Source organism: Amaranthus tricolor, chromosome 16 (genome assembly GCF_026212465.1).
Source record: "Amaranthus tricolor cultivar Red isolate AtriRed21 chromosome 16, ASM2621246v1, whole genome shotgun sequence".
Lineage (NCBI taxonomy): Eukaryota > Viridiplantae > Streptophyta > Magnoliopsida > Caryophyllales > Amaranthaceae > Amaranthus > Amaranthus tricolor.
The window spans coordinates 9,729,734-9,753,766 of record NC_080062.1 but is presented as its reverse complement, the minus strand read 5'-3'; positions in this window follow the sequence as shown (position 1 = coordinate 9,753,766).

Here is a 24,033-nt window from a genome sequence, read left to right as displayed (position 1 = left end):
ATAATAGATTTATAATACATTTTTAACCAATATTGCTAATCGCATATAAGGGTTTCAGTTATGAATGTGATTAAATAATAACCAAATATGTATATAACTATTTTATTAAGTAAGAATACAAATTCAAATTTAAACAATTAAAATGTGCAATTTTATTATACTAAAAAAATAATATAAAAATAAATAATTAATTAATTATACAAATAATTTTACATTAATTGTTAAAGTAAATAAACACAATGGCTGTATTTGGTATATGAACTTCATATAGACATGGGCAGATCTAATGGAGGGTCAACGATGTCAACTGACATCACTTAAATTTTGAGAAAAAAAAATTAGTATATAAGTAATGTTCGTTAAGTTGGTAAAATATGGACTTTAAACCAAAAGGTTATAAAAACCCCTTTAGGACATTTTTTTTTCCAGGCATTCTCTTGAGAGACCGTCTTTCCTAGAGACGGCTCTCAAGAGCCCAGACCATTAAATTTCATTTAAAAAAAAAACTGTATCAGGTTAATTTCATTTTAAAAAAAAGGCTCTTGATAGGTTCACAAAATCACGCTTGTAAAAAGAAAAGAGAAATATCTCATTGTTAACTGTCTATCTTCCTCTTCCTCTTCCTCTTCCCCGTGTTTATCACTTCCTCGAAATGAAGAAATCAATTTTTTTTTTCATCTCCCTTGTACAAGCTTCAACTCTACCATCATTGTTTGCTCCTCAAATTATCTAACAATGGAAGATTTAATGCTTGAATTCGATTATAATTATGCGAATGTAAGGTTCTGATATTTTTAAAATTAAGCTTCATCAATTGTGGAAAACAATGATGTTGAAGAAGACAACAATGTCTACCATTTGGAGAAAGGTAATAAAAAATTATGGTTATAAATACATATATTTGGGGATATAACCAAAGATAATTGGTATCATAACTATGAACATTTGATATTAGGTTGACTGAACAAAACTTTTTCTAAAAGGGTTTGAAGTTTTAATTCTTAACATTTGGTAATATAATTATACGTGATTTTTATTATAACTATGCATGTTTGCTTGTATAATCATAGATAGTCATATGAATAAAAAATGCATTAAGACCCCAACTTGAACATATAACCCCAACTAAACTATATTATAACCCCAACTAATCATTGTTATAACCCTAACTAAACTGTGTCATAACCCCAACTAAAAAAATGTTATAATCTCAACTAAACAATATTATAAACCCAATTAAACTATGTTATAACCCTAACAAAACAATGTTATACTCCCAACTACATTATGTTATAGCCCCAACTAAAAAATGATATATCCCACACTAAACAATTTCATACTCCCAACTACATCAACCTATGTCAAATGTTCATAGTTATAATACCAATTATATTTGGTTATATCCCCAAACTATGAATTTATAAGCGCAATTGCTTTCATTACATTCTCCCAATCAGTAGATATTGTTGTTTACTTCAACATCATTGTTTCCGCCATTAATGAAGCTTGGTTTTTTTAAAAAAAAAAAACAAAAGATTGTACATTTATAATTACGATCATTTTCAACAAATAAAATCTTAAATTTTCATACCTTTCAAAACAATCGAATTCCCATATTAAATATTCCATTATAATATGATTTGAGAAGAAACCTAAAATGGTATACTTGAAGATGAAGAGGAAGAAAATCAATGTCAGGAAAAAAAAGGTAGAAATTGAAAGAATCATAAATAGAAGTTGTACAGTTGTTTGGAGAAAGACTTTTTAAAAATGGAAGAAAGAGAGAGTAATTAATTGTATTTGATTATTTTTTTAAAATTTAAAAAATGGGCCGGGCCAAAATGGGATGTCTCAATAAGAGACAGTCTTTAGTAAGAATTGGTGTTTTTTTTCAGCGCCTCTCCTGAGAGACCGTCTTTATAAGAGACGACTCTCCAAACCCAGGCCCAACAAATAAAAAAAAAAGAAAAATCTAAAAAATGACGCGCACGTTTGATCCTATTTAGAGTTGGTTTTATAACCTACAAAAATATAGTTATGTTGTTCAAAAGTTATTGTTAATTTTTTTTGCATATCATGGTGTTATATTCATTGTAGAGGTACGTCATGAACTATATGTTTGAGAGAAAAAACTGCATGCTACCATGTGGAAAAATTTTACAAAATGATGAATTAAACAAAAATTAACAAGAATTTAACGGAAAATGTTACGGTAGTTAGATAGTGCATAAACTGGATGCTACCATGTAGAAAAATCTTATAAAAGTGCTACCACTGACGTTTCATGAAAACTGGATGCTACCATGTAGAATTTCCCGTAAAATATATATTTTTAATGTAACCAACTAAAAATATCAATATATAGTTCATGACGTACCTCTACAATGAATATAACACCGTGTTATGAAAAAAAAATTAACAATAACTTTTGAACAACATATATAACTATATTTTTGTAACATCCCTTTTCGACCCCTTGTACGAAATCAAAACCGTAAAAGACGGGAGGAAATTCGGGTGTTACATAAAAGAAAACAAAAAGAATTTGGATAACTGTTAAATATTAACTTTAAAAAGGTGAGTGGAAATTTCGACAGCATCTGCCCTAAAACTCTGCACCTTTGTAGAAAAACAAAAGTTATTTAGAATCTAATAAAGTAAAGGCATCGACGACCTATCAAAACTATATCGCCGGCTTCTCAAATCAACATGCCAAGCATGGATCGTGGTTCCAGTGTCAATGCTTGTGTTTTAAAATAACTTAACTCCTTAAAACCATACAAAGTTATAAACTACGCAGCGGAAATACAAATATACAAAGGAGGACACGAGGCCTCATAACAAAACATATACAACCAAAGTTTACAAAAGATAAACAAGAGCTACAAAATAGAAAGATAATGGTATGATACAGGTTATGCTTCGCCCTAATCATTCTCCCCCAATGCAAGACAATGCACAAGAAACTCCAATACCTACTATGCATGTCTATGATCCTCCTGCTGCTCGACATTACACCAAAGGCCAATGTGTCATAGCAGAACAATCATAGAAAGTCATCAACAATCAACATAAACATAAACATGTACATGTAAGTAACTAGCATCAAATATAGTAAGGCCAACTACTAGATAACATTATATTATACAACAACATAAGATGATTTCACAAGACACAAGCACAGATAGTTCCGTTTATTGTCCACCTATACTTCTTAATTTCATTACGTCTTTTTCCAACCCGAACCACGTGTTCTTGGTTAGAATGCAAGTCTTCACACTCCTCTTCTCAAAATATGAGCTCTGGTAAAACACACATAGTATCACTCCACCAAGGCATTAACAGACTACTTAACACATGACCCTATAGAGCTTGTCTATCTTAGAGTAATTGTGATCATAATCTATCTTTGGGACTAGTAACTCCCTCAAGATAACTTAACTTAGGCGCACTTTTCACTAGCATAAACTATTCTATCATTGAATAAACTTTCTATCAATGAGTAAACGTTCTATTAATGTGTAAGCTTTTTATGAATGAATAACTTTCTATCAATGAGTAACATTTTATCAGTGGATCTTCTCTCCACTTCATGGCATAGTGACACGGCCAACGGCGTTATCGGCCATCCGGCGCCCATGGCAAAGTATGAGCTCATACCCTCTCCAGCTGACCCTCTCGGGTCCTACCTTGAGGAAAAACTAACACACTGGGGTACTAAACCAGTGAAGAGGCCACCATATTGGGGTTTGCAAGGCCCGCATGGTAACACCTCGGTCAAGGGGCGTTATTGTAACAGACCATTTTTCTTAATCTTAAATATTTTGAAAAATTCAATAATCGTTTCGTTTTATTATTTTTTTTTAATGTCGTTTCGAATTTTATTCCAATCGTTCTTAAGTTCTTGATTTTCTTTTATATATAATTTATTTCTCTTAAAATAAATTACCTAAATATTAAGTCTAGCTAAATTACCTACAATAACTTAATCTTTTTATTTTCTATGTTAATTTATGTTTAATAATAATAAAATTAAAAAAATTAAAATAAAAATAAAAATTTGGAATTGGCGGCAAGCTAAGCTAGATGCCAAAATACAAACTTAGTTTTATCTTAAGGATAAAACCAAGAAGAAAAAAAATCTTGGAGTAATTATCACTTTATTTACTTGCCCATGAAGGAAATTAATATAAATAAATAATTTTGCAAATCTTGGCCTATTTAAGTCCAAGTATACCGTGGGTAAAAGAAAGCGAGGAGTAGGAAAAAAATCAGAAAATTAATTTCCAAATATAAGCTAATTTTTTAAAAAAATTCTAAAAACCCTAGAAAAATTCCTAAAAGTCGTTAAAAAATTCTTAATAATAGTTTTTAGTGTTAATTATAGAAATTCAAGGGGAGAAAGCTAATTTTGTGGCTAGAATTTCTACAACAAAGGAAATTAATTAATAGTGAAATTATTAAAGGTATAAATTCTTACATATATTTATTTACGTAAAATTATGCACATAAATTTTATATGTGTTTATAATATATAAGTTTAATTTTCTGCAAATTTTGGTAAATTAATTCGTTGTAATTTATTTTATATGATTTATTCATTTTAATTGCCAAAAACCGCATAATTTGAAATAATTTTAATTAAAATAGTAAATATTAATATTTTTAAACTAAAATTTTTCTGTACATATATATATATATATATATATATATATATATATATATATATATATATATATATATATATATATATATATATATATATATATATATATATATATATATATATATATATATATATATATGAGATATAAATTTTGTATTAATTTCGTGAATTATAGTTGAGTATAAATATTATTATTAATTTTTGCTAAAAAACGCATAAAATAAGGAATTCATAAATTGGGTTAAAAAAATAATTAATTCTGGAAAAAAAATAATTTATTTTAGTGTTACTGTATTTTCTTTTCATTTAATTTATTTTTGTGAAATTTTGTGATATAAATTAATAATCTAAATTGTTATTATAGGCGAAAAGAAAGAAAAATGAAAATAATAATTAAAATTAATTTATTTTGGTGAATAAGAATATACACCAACTCATTTAATAATAAGTTATTTATTTTAAAATATTTTGTGTAGATTTTGATCTTAAAAAAATTAATTATTCATGTACTAAATCTAAAACTAAGCTATTAAGAAATTAATTAAATGAAATAAAATTTTATTTTCTAAAAGTTTGGATAAATGAGCTAGGATCTATAATAAATCCAATATGTCCTTTTAAAAACATTTTTAGTATTTATTTATGATGAAACTATTTATTTTATCATTTATAATAAATAGACATTTAAGAAATTGATTATTAGGAAATTAATAAACCTTAATTGAAAATTAATCTATAAATAAATACCAAAGACCCATTTTAGTTTCGATTTAGTTTAATAATAAATGATTATTTATATGTAAGTTGTTATAAATTTATTTCTATTATATGTTATTGTAATGTTGCATTTATATGAAAACAGTAACATGATAATAAAAAGGCTTGATAGTAAGGAAATGCCGAACCATACTTCCGGCATGTAAAAAATGTGGGATGTGTTTTCCGGCATGTAAAATACGGCGAACACAGTAAGGTTATTTAACTTGATCTGTGGCTCGAACAACATTGTACTGGAGGAGTGACGACTCCCACTAAGTTAGGGGTTTTGGTTTACCTCACCCTAACAAGCCCTTACATATATCAATCAAAGATCATATGTGTTGCATTCATTAAATAAGAAATCGGATTCCACGCTTTAACACTCAAGCAGAAGTGTTAGTAAATCACGCCCTAGTACTCAAGCAGAAGGACCAGAAGTTATATATATAAAATTTAACATAAAAAAACATGAATCCTCTATTTTGCATAAATCCTTTTACATATTACTTATTGAAAGGCACACATTTGTATACATGTATTGCTAGCAAGTTTTTATACTCGGCTTATTAGCTGGTTGTTTCCCATCGACTGTTCCCTTATAATGGGAGCAGATGCTGCAGGTGACTTTACACGAGGTTATTAAGAAGCTATTGTATTGTCTATGTGATATTAGGATATAGTATGGTATGTAATTTATATAATGAGTATGTAACAACGATAATTATGTATTAAAGCAAGATGGAATATGTAAAATTACATTTTAACGATTTAAGTTTTATTTGCTTTTTTTGAAAATAATGTTTTGTTTTATTTTTTTTCGCAATAATCACGGCTCGATAGACTTCCGCTTTAGCATTACTTACTATTATATTATATTAAACCTATATTTAGAAAAGAACAGTCCGTTACAATATCGGTGATGAAGTGATGATGAAAATGAGAAAGAGATGGTGAAGTACGAAGAGATTTGGAGTATCCTTTAATAAAAATGTGTGAGAGAGAGTTGTTTAATATGGAAAGGAAAATTAAATTTATGGTTAGTTCAAACGTTTGTAACTGATAGGTAGAGTAAGTAATTGGAGGTTAGGTAATTGAAGAGTATGGTGATGATGTGATGATGAAAATCATATTAGTGAGGTGATGATGTGATGATGAAAATCATATTAGTGAAGTGATGATGAAAATGATGTAATGGATAGAGTAAAGCATGAAATGATCTTTTGAGCGCCAAAATACTCTTTGATAGAGTGGCATGTGGACAAGTTTGTCCTGTATTATAATATGTATATGATATATAATATAAATATAAATTTGACTTTAGTTGACCACCAGTTACCGTTCAAGAGGGAGTAGAAGTGGAAGGAACTTTTGAATTTGTAACCTTCAAGAGCTTCAACTTATTTTATATAAGGTACTCTATCTGTTCCTTTTTGTTTGTCTATTTTACCTTTTTCACGCATTTTTTTAGTAAATTTTAAACTTTAATATTTTTAAGTACGCATTATAAAAAATTATAAAAATTATATATTGAAAAACTTTACATCAAGAAAAATCTAACAAGATCTCACATAAATATATTTTATCTTCAATATATATTTTAAAAATTTAATTCAAATTCCTCTCTCTTAAAGTGGACAAACTTATAATGACAATTAAAAAGAACGGAGGGAGTAATTCAAAGGTTAATTGCTCATTAACATATTAAAGAAACAACATTTTTGTCTTAATTACCATTTTCATTAGGCCATCTCAATTACGAGGGATGAGAAACATTATTCTTTCTTGTAACACCTCGCGATTATTTAATGTCAGTAAAATAATTTTAAGCATTTATAAATATAATTTTTAATATCTTGGTCAAATGTTTATATAAGTTATTATAATATATTTTAATAATAATTATCTATATTTTATTTAAGTGATCACTTATTATTATTAAAATAAAATTAAGTATGAATTATGATTTATTTTATTGGAATATCCAAGTAAAATATAATTAAAAAATAAAAAGTTTAATTCCCCAGCCTCCTTCCTCTCTTCTTCCTTCACTTTTGCTCCCTCATAAAAACCCAACTGTTAGCAGCCGCTACAACCCAGCATTGGCTACCGACCTCCGACCGCCAGCAACATAGCCCAGCCACAACACTCCCACGCCGCCACCAGCCGCCAGGAACCCCTGTTCACACGCTCCTTCTTATCCCCACTTCCTCATCTTCGTGAGCTACTCCTTTTCCTTTGTAAATTAGAATTTAATTACATTTAATCTATGAAACGTTATTGTTGATTTAGTTTGTGATAATTGAATCTTGATAAAAATTGGTATGAGTAAGTGTTAGAAGGGTGAATTGAACGTGGATAAGTTAAGGGTTTATATTAGGGATAAAAATAAAGGTAGGATGTACTAATTTTATGTATTTTGGTGATATTTTGGTATTGGGACAGCTTTATAGAAGCTTTTGATAAGTGTTATTACTGTTTAATGATGGTGGTGTTGATGGTTAGAAGTATTAAGGGTTGTTAGTTACTTTTAATAGTTGCTAAATGTTAATTTTATAATGTTTATGGTGATGGATATGGCCATTATTGTTGTTTTGGTGGTTAATTGTTGTCGTTGAAGAATTTATTAATTGTGGGTACACTGTTGATGTTTTATTATCGCAGTTAGTTTATTCAATTGTTGTTAAGAGTGGTCTAAGTTACTAATTGCTTTATTTTTATTCTTTGTCACTTTAAACCTAGAAGAATGTGCAATTTGATTATAAAACATTATCATCATGAAATTGAATCAATGAAATCGAGTGTAGTACATTACATTATATGATTTAAGGGCTCATAGCCTTGTTTTATTGCAAAGTGTATGAATTGAATCTTTTTCACTTAAACATACCTTGTGTTAGAATGAATGGAAACTAATGTGATGGTTAGATCGGATTGATGGTATAATTTATGAGTAAACATGCTTTGTGGGGGTATGGTTAGAGTGTGTATTAAATGTGAGTTATGACTTGTAAGGATGGTAGTGGGGTATTTCTTAGAGCATGTAGCTCTTAAATGGAGTTAAGTGGATTTACTAGTCTTACGTCAAACTTGTATAGGTTCTCAATTTATAAGAGGAAGGTAGAACTTTAGTTGGGTGATTATTGTGACTTTTTGTCGTGCAGTGACGTTTACAACTTACTGGTACGTTTACGTAGTAATTAACTATTATGTGCATTTGTTTCAAAGTATTATCAATATTTTGTGATTATTTGCGTTGTATTAGAATTGTGGGTACTAGAAAGTATACTATACCATTGAATAGTTTTGATAGTGGTACAGGTGAACAAAATAAAGGTATTAGTAAAATATGAGAATATTTCCCTTAGTAGTAGAGAATGAATTATGTTTATATGGGATCGAACTGGTTCCTCTTTTGCTGAGCCTTGATTATAATTAGTTGGCGTGACTCAATTGGATTAGTGTCCGGTTGATTTAGATACCTCGTAAATCTTGTTCTTGTTCTTGGTGTTGTGGTCTTTTGTTGTGCTTTCTTTGTGTAATTGTTCTTTACCAAAACCCCTAAACCCCTTACATTTCATGTTGTGTATCAATTTGTTGTAGGAATTGTGTAATTTCTTATGCTTTAATGAATGAATTTATTTAGTTTTTTTAGATTATGAAAATGCATATGTGAAATTTGGAAAGGTTGTAGAATATGATTTTTTTTATGTTTGTTGGTATGAAAATCATGATGCAGTTGTGTTGGATGACCGTTTTGCACATAAGTATGTATTTTGATGTTTAATGCATTTTGTTTCAATGTTTGAATTCATGAAATTGAATGTAAAATGTATATATTTATAGAAATAAGAATCATGCGTGTAAAATTTTATTTTTTCAGTAAGGAAAAACAATAATAATAATAATAATAATAATAATAAGGAAAATTTACTCAGAATAATCCAACCTATTCACGATTTTTCTACAATATTCTCAACTATTGATTAATCATAAATAATTTCAATTATTGTTTCGTGTAACCTTTGTTATTTAGTTTTTCTTTACCGGTTGCAGCAAATCATTTTTTGATCATTGTCCTCTTCTTTCTTCTTCCTCCTTAAACGCTCCTTATCTCCATTGCTATAGCAGTTCCTTTAAGTTTTTTTTTTTTTTAATTTTTTTTTTCAAGTTCCTTCAACTTGGTAATTTTGTTTGCTTTAAGATGGCTGACCAGCTAAGGGACTATGAAGTGGAATTTTTACTTCTCGAAAACAGTGGTGGCTAACAGCTTGTCCAAATACATGGATTCCCTTTTGTAGTTGTTAACTCCAACAAATTTAGCCTAAGTACATGTACAGAAATGCAGAAAAGAGGGAAAAAGTGAAAAAAACAAGACATTTGAACAAATTAATTCCCAAAATAAACTTCGTGAAAACTTATTTCCCAAAATAAGCGTCCGTACATCCAGATCAGAGCTTTGAATAAGTCGCTGTTAGTAACAACGAAAGAAGGGAAAAAAAAATTAAAATGCCTTAGTCGCTGTTACTAACAGCGACTTAGGTCCTTTAATTTTTTTTTTAATGAAGTAAAGTAGCCGTTGTTAATTAGAAAAATAGCCGTTAGGAATTTGAAAATAGTCGTTGTAATGATGTTCTATAAATAGCTCCATCATTTCCCATACTTCATTATATCAATTCTACATCATACTTCTTAATTTCTAAAGGTAACATTATGTATTATGTTAGTTTTACTTTTAATTTTTAAATGTTAATATAAACATTTGATAATACGATTAAAATATATACATGTACACATATATTACAAAGTATACACAAAAGTCAATATGTTACAAATTCTGAATATGTACAAGTGTTGAATATATACAAAATGTCACTAATCTTCAAAATATACAAACACTATTGTAATGCTAATCCTTCTCCTGTACCCTGTTTAATTGTGACGGTTTACGACGCCTCCTACGATAGTAAGATGCAGTCGCATGACGCTCGGGTAGGGGAAGGGATTGATAGTGTGATGATGTGGCACCCTGTGAGGACCCGGCACCGTAGTCCGGGCACGTTAAGTCAACCTCCTCAAGATGAACGTCGGCATGATAAGGAGATGAACCGCACTCGTACATAGTGGTGTCGGGCGCAGTCAATTCCGGAATGAATTGTTGAAACTGCGTCCCTCGGAGTATGCCTTGGGCAATCTCCCGTACGGGCTCCTCTTGGGAGGAGCTGATGACTGATGCAATGCCCTGTGCCTGCAGTAAGACTTAAGTATTAATGAAATGTATAACGTGTAAGTTGTATGGATAATAATCAATGTTGAAGAATACTTACAAAGTGCGTCATCGACGGTGCTGCGGGAGCGTACTGGGCTGCCGCCATGATACCTCGTGGTGTCATCCATCGACGAGTAATGGAGAGGAACCACGGCATGTAATCCGCCGTAGTAGGTGCGCCTGCAGCGTCGATCGGCGCACCTTGGGCCAGCAGCTCTAGCCTGTGCTCCCAACGAGCGACATGGCGCCAGTTGACCTCTAGCCAGTTCTTGGGTTCCCGACCCTTGCGAGAGTGGTGGAGCTCCGCTTCTGTGTCACATGGAGGCGGGATGCCCTGTACCATCCCAAATTGGCGCAGTACGCGCTCAGGGAGATGCATTTTGACTATGTCGAAGCAGAGCAGAGGTACAGATGCTCTCCACGCCCCTGACAATATGCCCGAGTGCTGAGGCAGTGCAACGTATGCCTCAGGGGGGTAAGGGTCCCATAGAAACTAAACGTGAAAATTCGATTAATAAATTACTCAATGTGATACTTATAAAACAAGTTGTGGTGAAGTTGTTACCTGGTCAGCACGTAGTAGATCGAGTTGATCGCGGTAGAACCCCACGCCCGATCCAGTGGGGGTCCTTGTTCGTCTTTCAAAGGACCACCGCGATCCATATGGCACATGCGGGGGAGGAAGCAGTGGTGGCGCAAATTGATCCAAATATGGATCATGAGGACAACCCACAAGCCAAGACAAACCAAGGAGGAGGAGACATGGCTAGGCAACCTACTGATTTGATGCTCATTGACTTACCTACTGTCCTTGCTGAACATATTGACTTGGATGTGACAATTGAGGAAGTCCAATCCCAAGCTAGACCAAGCATGAACATGGAATCAAGGCAAGAGCAAGAAGTGATAAAGGAAAGCCTCACAATAACACGCAAGCAAAACAGAAGGCTGCTTCAAAGCCCACAAACAACAGAACCAGCAGCACGTCATGTCATCTGCCAGACCACCTTGCAAGCTCTAGAACGTTCAGCCTATTGTGTGTTTGAGCATGGGAACTTGGAGAATAGCATCTCTAGACATGGAATATTAAGCCAAGATTTAGAGCTAGCATGGAGAACCCTCACAGAGCCCACAAGACCAGCTCCAAGGTCACGTGTTCGCCAGCTGTTTGATAGTGGCTGATTTCAGAACACCAACCTTATGACCAGCTGACCTTGTGAGACATGGCTAGATCGTATCTTCCAAGCATTTGGGCCTCCAAGGGTAGAAATGGAATCTTTGTACTAGAAACTTGCCACCTCGAATAATCATGGCCATCAACAATCATTTTAAGAGCACAAGAAGATACGTGGAAGGTCACCTGCTCATTAGATTGTCAGAATGTTTCTGTTTAGCATGTTCTCTTGTTTTAATGTGCACAGTTTTGCACGTGCCTTTTAATGGCCGTTATAATTAGTTATACGTGTCCTTAGCTTGCCAATGTACTTTCCCCTTTCCCCAAGTCTATATATAGGCGTCCCTAGCATTGTAAATAACAAGTTTCAAGTTGAATAAAATTCAGAATTTCAGAATCATTGGATTGTTTCCTTTGCTTCTTCCTTGAATGTGTATGTACATTCAAAAGGGTCTTGAGTAGTGCAAGATCTTCAACCTACTATAGCTGAGAGTAGTCCTTGGCTATACTTAGGGGATTGTTGGCCTTGGAGGGTTAAACTCCTAGTCTTTCAATCCAAGATTCACCCTACAAACTTGTTCTGTTTGTGTGAATCATATCCTTGTTTCATGTGTGTTTTGGGTGTGTTTGGCTCTCATAATACGTGGGATTGAAGGTTGGCTTAGTTCTCTACATTGCATTGAGGAATTCCAACCCAAACACGCATCACAAATGCACCACGTCCAGCACTCCTCATCGGTTGACCAATGAGAACATGCTCCCATGCCCAAAGCTATGAATTACCATTATAAGTAAGTAAAAGAGGTACAACAATATATAATAAATGAAACAAAACGGTAACATGTAAACTTATTATTACCTGTAGAATAATCAGGGGCCCAGCAATCTCCTTTACGTTCTTCCGTGAAGCTTCACAAAGTCTCCTGTACAGATACGCTAGGGCTGCTGAACCCCAGCTGTACCCGGAGATGACCTCCCATGGCGCATCAAGCAACGTCAAGTACAATGGTTGTACTCGGTTGCCAGTCTTGTCGGAGAACAAGACAGCACCAATCAGATAAAAGAGATACGCCCTAGCGTATCTCTCAACGGTGGCGTCATCAGCACCTTCAGAGAGTTGCGAGAAGTTTTGTGCAATCCATGTTACGCACAGGCTACTCCCTTTAGTTACCTCAGCCGGAGGTCGGACTCCTAATAGTCTTTGGACTTTGTCTTGCCAGCTTTCGAATTGGCGTCCATCGCTGCACACGGCATGTCCCTCAATGGGAAGCCGTGTAAGCACAGCTACGTCAAGTAACGTGACGGTAGCCTCACCTATAGGTAGGTGGAAGGTATGAGTCTCCTGGCGCCACCGCTCGACTAAAGCCGTGACTAGCGCCCGATCGACTCTCCCGTACGCGATCAGGTGGAAGTCATGCAACCTCGCAAGCTGAAGGTACGGGACGATCCGTGCGTCAATCGCCCACGGAGCTGAATCGGGATGTCTGGTGTATATGGTTTCCGTATCGGACACCTAAATCCAAATATTATGTTAGCTTCAACTAAAAGAAATATGAAGTACTAAATTAAAAAGGGGAATGACCCGTACATCCCATAGCACACTGCTCCTATGATTCGCCTGCATCGTAAGGACACTAGGGTCGAGCGGGCCTGGAGCTGCTAGATCCATCTCTCCTGCATAAAGGGATTTTGGGTTTCTTGGGTAGCTAACAAATCTCCACTAAGATTGTACTTAAAACTTAAATTGACAGTACTTCTTGTAGTGTCAATGCCAATCCTAGAGCATATAAAATGTTTAAATTTATTCAAATCCATGTATGAATTGCATGCAAACAATTTACGTCTTCCCCCAACATACTTAACATTGTTACTAGTTGATCGTATTGAACCATTCCAAAAGCATACAACAGTCACACGAAAGGAATCCATTTCTACAACAACACAATACAAAATCAACATCACCATCATGTTCATAAATATATTACTACTACACATTTTAAATTCAAGAACAAATTCTCGAACAAACTATTAATTATGAAGATCAAGGCAAATAATAACTACATTCAACATATTCGTAGAGCTTAAGTCTAAATGACCATTATACATGACATACATTTTAAAATCAACACCAAATAGAAAAATTTAAAATTGAACAACAATTAGTAAATTCGTAAATTGCAACAATTGCAACAATTCAACAACAACTTGAACAACAACACCAAATAAAAACGTACCTCAATAAGCTGTAGATTAACAACAATTAGTAAATTGCAAGTATATGAACCTACATTAATGGGAAAGTTCATTAAAATTCACTAAACCCTAATTTTCCGAAAATTGAAAAAAAACAAAAAAAAAAACAGAAAAAAAATTCACTAAACCCTATAGGTGAGGCTACCGTCACGTTACTTGACGTAGCTGTGCTTACACGGCTTCCCATCGAGGGACATGCCGTGTGCATCGATGGACGCCAATTCGAAAGCTGGCAAGACAAAGTCCAAAGACTATTAGGAGTCCGACCTCCGGCTGAGGTAACCAAAGGGAGTAGCTTGCGCGTAACATGGCTTGCACAAAACTTCTCGCAACTCGCTGAAGGTGCTGATGACGCCACCGTTGAGAGATACGCTAGGGCGTATCTCTTTTATCTGATTGGTGCTGTCTTGTTCTCCGACAAGACTGGCAACCGAGTACAACTATTGTACTTGACGTAACTTGATGCGCCATGGGAGGTCATCTCCGGGTACAGCTGGGGTTCGGCAGCCCTGGCGTATCTGTACAGGAGACTTTGTGAAGCTTCACGGAAGAACGTGAAGGAGATCGCTGGGCCGCTGATTATTCTACAGGTAATAATAAGTTTACATGTTACCGTTTTGTTTCATTTATTATATATTGTTGTACCTCTTTTACTTACTTATAATGGTAATTCATAGCTTTGGGCATGGGAGCATGTTTTCATTGGTCAACCGATGAGGAGTGTTGGACGTGGTGCATTTGCGCCACCACTGCTTCCTCCCCCGCATGTGCCATATGGATCGCGGTGGTCCTTTGAAAGACGAACAAGGACCCACACTGGATCGGGCGTAGGGCTCTACCGCAATCAACTCGATCTACTACGTGTTGACCAGGTAACAACTTCACCACAACTTGTTTTATAAGTATCACATTGAGTAATTTATTAATCGAATTTTCACGTTTAGTTTCTATGGGACCCTTACCCCCCTGAGGCATACGCTGCACTGCCTCAGCACTCGGGCATATTGTCAGGGGCGTGGAGAGCATCTGTACCTCTGCTCTGCTTCGACATAGTCGAAGTGCATCTTCCTGAGCGCGTACTGCGCCAATTTGGGATGGTACAGGTCATCCCGCCTCCATGTGACACAGAAGCGGAGCTCCATCACTCTTGCAAGGGTCGGGAACCCAAGAACTGGCTAGAGGTCAACTGGCGCCATGTCGCTCGTTGGGAGCACAGGCTAGAGCTGCTGGCCCAAGGTGCGTCGATCGACGCTGCAGGCGCACCTACTACGGCGGATTACATGCCGTGGTTCCTCTCCATTACTCGTCGATGGATGACACCACGAGGTATCATGGCGGCAGCCCAGTAGGCTCCCGCAGCACCGACGATGACGCACTTTGTAAGTATTCTTCAACATTGATTATTATCCATACAACTTACACGTTATACATTTCATTAATACTCAAGTCTTACTGCAGGCACAGGGCATTGCATCAGTCATCAGCTCTGTAATATCCTTTCTTTTAAAAAAAAAAAAGAATAATAATAATAATAATGAATAAATTTCAGAAAAAAAATATAAAAAAAAATAAAAAAATAAAAACATAACCCACCATTAACAATAACCTCCCACACCATTAACAATAACCTCCCACACCATTAACAATAACTTCCCACACCATTAACAATAACTTCCCACTCTTCCCACCACTCTTCTTCCCACTCTTCCCACTAAACCTCATAACTAACCTCACTTACCTATTATAAATTAAACCAATTACCCTTAATTTCATTCACATTATTACTCACACTTCCTTTTTCTCCTACAAACTCTACCTCCATCTCCCATTTGCTTAAAAATTCAAGTCAAGAAAACGCAAGATTTCGATATTAAAGACAGCGAATTCATAGGCAGAGATTATTAGGAGCGTACGTTGTCTAGGATCGCGTGACAAGGTAATTCTCAATGTCCATCTAATTAGGACTATCCCGTTAGTATTATGTGCTAAGTGATAATTAATGTGTTTAAATAGGATGCATGATTTTATATGACATTATTTTATATGATGTTATGTTTTATATATTTTCAAATTATATTTACTATTATTTTTGTCAAACTTGAATTAATAATTACTATTTTGATAAAATTTATATTAATAACGAAATTAGATACGGTTTAATTTGAAAGAGAAATACTTATAATACTATTATTTTGATAAGAGTTGTATTATTATTTTAATAATGATTTTAAATGCGATTGAATTTGGGAGAAATATATTATGATATTAATATTGCAATTGAATATTCTTGAGATATATTTTTGTTGGAAAAATTTATTATCCTAAAATAAAATGTATAATGTATGTTTGATTATAAGTTTGTGTGCTCGCAACTAATTATTAAAATATATTAAATCACGTAAAGTGTAACACGAGGGAAATAAAGCTCTTATATTTGTTGTGATCCAAGTATAAGGGTGATGAACAGGTTGCCCTGTTTGGTTAGTATAGCTGCCGACAGGTATTATTATTTCTGATACTTGATACGATGTTTGGTCTTCCTTCTATTTGTTGTGATCCAAGTAGAAGGGGTGTGCACACTAGGGTTCCCTGAGACTACTCTGCTGGCCTTGAATTATTTGGGGTGACGACCTCTTGTTGAAGTAGGTATAGGGGTAAAGCCTCGGCCTACTGGCGTTCTCGTTCCCTCAAATTTAAAATTGATCATGTGTTTGTCATTATTAATTATCAAATTAATAAATTGGTTTATGTGATATTATATATATTATTTTCTCAAATTGTTTTCTATTAAACTCAGCTATATGTTATTTTCTAAAATTATTTCCAATTTGATTATAATGTATTTTCTTAAATCATTTTCAAACTTAATCGTCTTACGGGATGGAGTTGGAATTACTCAATTTTTCTGATTTTGGGAGTTTTTCCCTTGTTTTTCTTGCATTCTTATGTTACAGGTTATTGATTGCATGGGAATCGCGGAGTGAGGATCACTTAGAAATATAGCTTTTACTAGAATCGTATTTCAGTTTAAATTTTACCTTAGGTTGTTTAAATTTTATTTGGACACAAATTACGTTTCAGTTTTTTCTTATGTTGTAAGACCCTTTGTTGGATTTAAAGTTATTAAGTTATTTCTTAGTCGTTAAGCCTTACATCTATTTTATTAGAAATAGATGTGGCGGTAATACTCCCATGAGTAGGTTTTGGTTCATGTTTTCATTAAAGGTGTTTTCAAAAGTTCGACCTATTCTGAGGGTGTTACAAAGTGGTATCAAGAGCTTAGGTTTGTTTTGGTCAAATCTTAGGGTCGTTTAGGATTTAAAGTTTGTAAAGGTTTAAATTAAAAATAGGCTAAATGATACAAGTAAAATTATTTTAAATAATTTAAGTAAGTTACAAAAAATAAAATAAATAAATTATGAGAGTGGGGACCAATGGGTTTATTGTTTTGAAGTACTTTTAAGTACTTAATAGTAGTGGTTATTACTTTTAATTATATTTTCGTTGTCTTTCGTTTTTTTTGTTGGTTGCCTCGATTTCGTTTTTGGGGATGGATTGGTTAAAGAAGTATCAGGCTAAAATCCATTGTGCTAAACAGAGAATTACCTTTGGAGGCCCTAAGGGATATTAACTAGCCTACCAAGAAACTGCTTTTGAACCACCAAAGACCAAGCTTATCTCCGCCTTAAATCTCCAGACCCATCTTAGGAAAGGCTACCCCGTATATTTGTGCCATGTAAAGGACACGAGCATGAAAGAGGACGAGTTAGGAGAGATACCTGTAGTTAAGGAGTTTGTTGATGTGTTCCCAGATGAGATTCCAGAGATGCCACCTGTGAGAGAGTTAGACTTCAAGATTGACTTAGTTCCGGGAACAGGACCCATTTCAAAGGCATCTTATAGGATGGCACCTGCCGAGTTGCAAGAGTTGAAGGTACAACTTGAGGACTTGTTGGATAAAGGATATATAAGACCAAGTGTATCACCTTGGGGAGCCCCAGTATTATTTGTTAGGAAGAAAGACGGAACATTGAGACTATGTATTGATTATAGGGATTTAAATAGTGTGACGGTGAAGAATAAGTATCCACTTCCTAGAATTGAGGATCTATTCGATCAACTTAGGGGTGCAGGAGTATTTTCAAAGATTGATTTGAGATCAGGTTATCATCAATTACGAATTGCAGAAGAGGATATAGCCAAAACAGCTTTTCGAACGAGGTATGGCCATTATGAGTTCACAGTCATGCCCTTTGGACTCACTAATGCGCCTGCTGTCTTTATGGATCTTATGAATAGGACTTTTCAGCCTTATTTGGATAAGTTTGTAGTTGTTTTTATTGATGATATTTTGGTATACTCTATGAATCGAGAAGAGCATGAGGCTCATTTGAGGAAAGTTTTAGAGATCTTAAGAGAGAATAAGTTGTATGCCAAATTTTCAAAATGTGAATTCTAGTTAGAAAAGGTAGCATTTTTGGGGCATGTAATTACAAAAGATGGAGTAATGGTGGATCCCTCAAAGGTTCAAGCAGTAATGAACTGGCCTACACCCACTAATGTGACAGAAGTGAGAATTTTCTTAGGTCTAGCCGGATACTATAGGAGATTTGTGAAAAATTTCTCGAGAATCGCTCAACCTATTACTAATTTGATGAAGAAGACCACTAAGTTTCAATGGGATGAGAAGTGTGAAGCGGCATTCCAAGAGTTGAAATCAAGGCTTACCTCTGCACCTGTGCTGACCTTACCGAATGAAAGTGGAGAATATGAGGTTTATACAGACGCATCTAAGAATAGACTAGGTTGTGTGTTGATGCAAGATGGGAAAGTAGTAGCATATGCTTCACGACAACTTAAGCCGCATGAGAAGAATTACCCCACACATGACTTAGAATTGGGAGCTGTAGTCTTTGCATTGAAAATTTGGAGACATTATTTATTTGGAGTAAAGTGCAAGATTTATACTGATCACAAGAGTTTGAGGTTCTTGTACACTCAAAAGGAGTTGAATATGAGACAAAGACGATGGTTAGAACTCATTAAGGATTATGATCTGGATTTGAAGTATTGTGAAGGAAAGGCAAACAAAGTAGCTGATGCTCTGAGTAGGAAGTCAAGTCATACAATGAATGCATTAATTTTAGCAGATGAGTTGTGTGAAGAGATTCGTAGGATGAACTTAGAAGTGGTAGAATATGGATATGTGGATACTCAATTGAATGGAATGACGATTGAATCCGATATTTTTGAGGAAATTAGAGTGAAGCAAGTTACGGATAACTGGTTAACTAAATTGAAGAAGTTGAAGGAGGATGGTCAAGCACCTGAGTTCGAAAGTGATGAAAATGGCGTAATGAAGTATAAAGGAAGATGGTGCATACCGCATGACGAGGAGCTTAAGACTAGGATTATGACTGAAGCCCATAATTCCCCGTACTCAATACTTCCTGGTGGTGATAAGATGTACAAGGATCTTAAGAAGAACTTTTGGTGGCCCAACATGAAGCGTGAAGTTGCAGGCTTTGTGGCGAAGTGTTTAACATGTCAAAAGGTGAAAATTCAACATATGAAGCCGGGGGGAAAATTGCAACCATTAGAAATACCTGGATGGAAATGGGAATCGATTTCAATGGACTTTGTAATAGGGTTGCCAAAGTCAAAAACAGGGAAGAATGCCATATGGGTGATAGTGGATCGATTAACAAAAACAGCAAGGTTTATAGCGATGAAGAATACTTGGACAATGCAACAGATGGCAGACGCGTATTTTCAAGAGGTGGTGAGACTGCATGGTGTGCCTAAGGACATTGTATCGGATAGAGATTCGAGGTTTCTGTCTAAATTTTGGAAGATGCTACAAGGAGCAGTGGGCACGATACTAAAGTTCAGCACTGCATTTCATCCAGCAACAGATGGTCAAACAGAGAGAACGATTCAGACTCTTGAGGATTTGTTAAGAGCATGTGTTATGGATTTTGGTGGATCTTGGGAGGATAATTTAATGTATGTAGAGTTTTCTTACAATAATAGTTTTCATTCTAGCATAGGAATGGCTCCTTACGAAGCCCTATATGGGAGAAAGTGTAGGAGTCCTATATGTTGGAATGATGTTAATGAGTCGATGGGATTAGGACCGGATATGATTGAGGAGACTACAAAGAAGGTAAGGATGATCCAAGAACGTATGAGGGGCGCGCAAGATCGTCAGAAGTCGTATGCAGACAAGAGGAGGAGAGCATTAGAGTTTGAAGTAGGTGAAAAAGTTTTGCTTAAAGTGTCACCAACCAAGGGTATCATGAGATTTGGTAGGAAGGGTAAATTGAGTCCTCGTTTTATAGGTCCTTATAAAGTATTGGAACGAATTGGGGAAGTAGCCTATAGATTAGCCTTACCTATGAGCCTAGCTAAAGTCCACAATGTCTTCCATGTATCCCAACTCCGAAAATATGTCCATGACCCTTCCCATATCATACAACCTGAAACCATTGAACTTGATGAAACCCTTACCTTTGAAGAAAAACCAATAAAAATCCTTGATACTAAAACAAGATGTACCCGGAACAAAGAAATTAAGTTGGTAAAGATATTATGGACGAACCAGCAAACCGAAGAAGCTACATGGGAAACCGAAGTTGACATGAGAAAGCGATACCCCGAACTTTTCGAACAGGTACGTTGAGTTTCGAGGACGAAACTTTTTACATAGGGGGGTGATGCGAGTCTATGAAACCGTCTAATATTTTTTTTTTTTAAACTTCAGTAGTTAACTTTAAGTTCGAGGACGAACTTTTGTTTTAAGGGGGAGTGTATGTAATATCCTTTCTTTTAAAAAAAAAAAGAATAATAATAATAATAATGAATAAATTTCAGAAAAAAAAATAAAAAAAAATAAAAAAATAAAAACATAACCCACCATTAACAATAACCTCCCACACCATTAACAATAACTTCCCACACCATTAACAATAACTTCCCACTCTTCCCACCACTCTTCTTCCCACTCTTCCCACTAAACCTCATAACTAACCTCACTTACCTATTATAAATTAAACCAATTACCCTTAATTTCATTCACATTATTACTCACACTTCCTTTTTCTCCTACAAACTCTACCTCCATCTCCCATTTGCTTAAAAATTCAAGTCAAGAAAACGCAAGATTTCGATATTAAAGACAGCGAATTCGTAGGCAGAGATTATTAGGAGCGTACGTTGTCTAGGATCGCGTGACAAGGTAATTCTCAATGTCCATCTAATTAGGACTATCCCGTTAGTATTATGTGCTAAGTGATAATTAATGTGTTTAAATAGGATGCATGATTTTATATGACATTATTTTATATGATGTTATGTTTTATATATTTTCAAATTATATTTACTATTATTTTTGTCAAACTTGAATTAATAATTACTATTTTGATAAAATTTATATTAATAACGAAATTAGATACGGTTTAATTTGAAAGAGAAATACTTATAATACTATTATTTTGATAAGAGTTGTATTATTATTTTAATAATGATTTTAAATGCGATTGAATTTGGGAGAAATATATTATGATATTAATATTGCAATTGAATATTCTTGAGATATATTTTTGTTGGAAAAATTTATTATCCTAAAATAAAATGTATAATGTATGTTTGATTATAAGTTTGTGTGCTCGCAACTAATTATTAAAATATATTAAATCACGTAAAGTGTAACACGAGGGAAATAAAGCTCTTATATTTGTTGTGATCCAAGTATAAGGGTGATGAACAGGTTGCCCTGTTTGGTTAGTATAGCTGCCGACAGGTATTATTATTTCTGATACTTGATACGATGTTTGGTCTTCCTTCTATTTGTTGTGATCCAAGTAGAAGGGGTGTGCACACTAGGGTTCCCTGAGACTACTCTGCTGGCCTTGAATTATTTGGGGTGACGACCTCTTGTTGAAGTAGGTATAGGGGTAAAGCTTCGGCCTACTGGCGTTCTCGTTCCCTCAAATTTAAAATTGATCATGTGTTTGTCATTATTAATTATCAAATTAATAAATTGGTTTATGTGATATTATATATATTATTTTCTCAAATTGTTTTCTATTAAACTCAGCTATATGTTATTTTCTAAAATTATTTCCAATTTGATTATAATGTATTTTCTTAAATCATTTTCAAACTTAATCGTCTTACGGGATGGAGTTGGAATTACTCAATTTTTCTGATTTTGGGAGTTTTTCCCTTGTTTTTCTTGCATTCTTATGTTACAGGTTATTGATTGCATGGGAATCGCGGAGTGAGGATCACTTAGAAATATAGCTTTTACTAGAATCGTATTTCAGTTTAAATTTTACCTTAGGTTGTTTAAATTTTATATGGACACAAATTACGTTTCAGTCTTTTCTTATGTTGTAAGACCCTTTGTTGGATTTAAAGTTATTAAGTTATTTCTTAGTCGTTAAGCCTTACATCTATTTTATTAGAAATAGATGTGGCGGTAACACTCCCATGAGTAGGTTTTGGTTCATGTTTTCATTAAAGGTGTTTTCAAAAGTTCGACCTATTCTGAGGGTGTTACAAGCTCCTCCCAAGAGGAGCCCGTACGGGAGATTGCCCAAGGCATACTCCGAGGGACGCAGTTTCAACAATTCATTCCGGAATTGACTGCGCCCGACACCACTATGTACGAGTGCGGTTCATCTCCTCATCATGCCGACGTTCATCTTGAGGAGGTTGACTTAACGTGCCCGGACTACGGTGTCGGGTCCTCACAGGGTGCCACATCATCACACTATCAATCCCTTCCCCTACCCGAGCGTCATGCGACTACATCTTACTATCGTAGGAGGCGTCGTAAACCGTCACAATTAGACAGGGTACAGGAGGAGGATTAGCATTACAATAGTGTTTGTATATTTTGAAGATTAGTGACATTTTGTATATATTCAACACTTGTACATATTCAGAATTTGTAACATATTGACTTTTGTGTATACTTTGTAATATATGTGTACATGTATATATTTTAATCGTATTATCAAACGTTTATATTAACATTTAAAAATTAAAAGTAAAACTAACATAATACATAATGTTACCTTTAGAAATTAAGAAGTATGATGTAGAATTGATATAATGAAGTGTGGGAAATGATGGAGCTATTTATATAACATCATTACAACGCTTATTTTCAAGTTCCTAACGGCTATTTTTCTAATTAACAACGGCTACTTTAAAGGACCTAAGTCGCTGTTACTAACAGCGACTAAGGCATTTTAATTTTTTTTTCCTTCTTTCGCTGTTACTAACAGCGACTAAGGCATTTTAATTTTTTTTTCCTTCTTTCGCTGTTACTAACAGCGACTTATCCAAAGCTCTGGTCTGAATGTACGGACGCTTATTTTGGGAAATAAGTTTTAACGAAGCTTAGTTTGGGAATTAATTTGTTCAAATGTCTTATTTTTTTCACTTTTTCTATGCGGATTATGGAACGGGATTTGACCACCAAGGGCTTAAAGGAGAGAATATAAAAATTATTTGGGAGGTTTTGCAATGTTTAATGGTAATTTTTTTAAAAAAAATTATTACCAGCTAAAATCGGTAGTGGGTACCAAACAACAGCACATATTAAGTGAAATAATAAATGGGATGATTCATGTTTAATAGATAGTTGGGATTATTATAGGAAAATCGTGAATAAGTTGGATTATTCTAAGTAAATTTTCCTAATATAATAATAATAGTAATAATTATAATAGACAAATTATAATGAATTATAAAAGTTATTTACATTGTCGTGATTTCTATAGCCGTAGAATCTTTGAATTGATTGGATTATAAGATTAAGTGATGGACTTGCGAGTAAGTAGCGTTTTTAAGCCGTAAAATTTTGTGTCTTGGGGGCGCTTTCATGTGTTGTGGTCAAGCGGT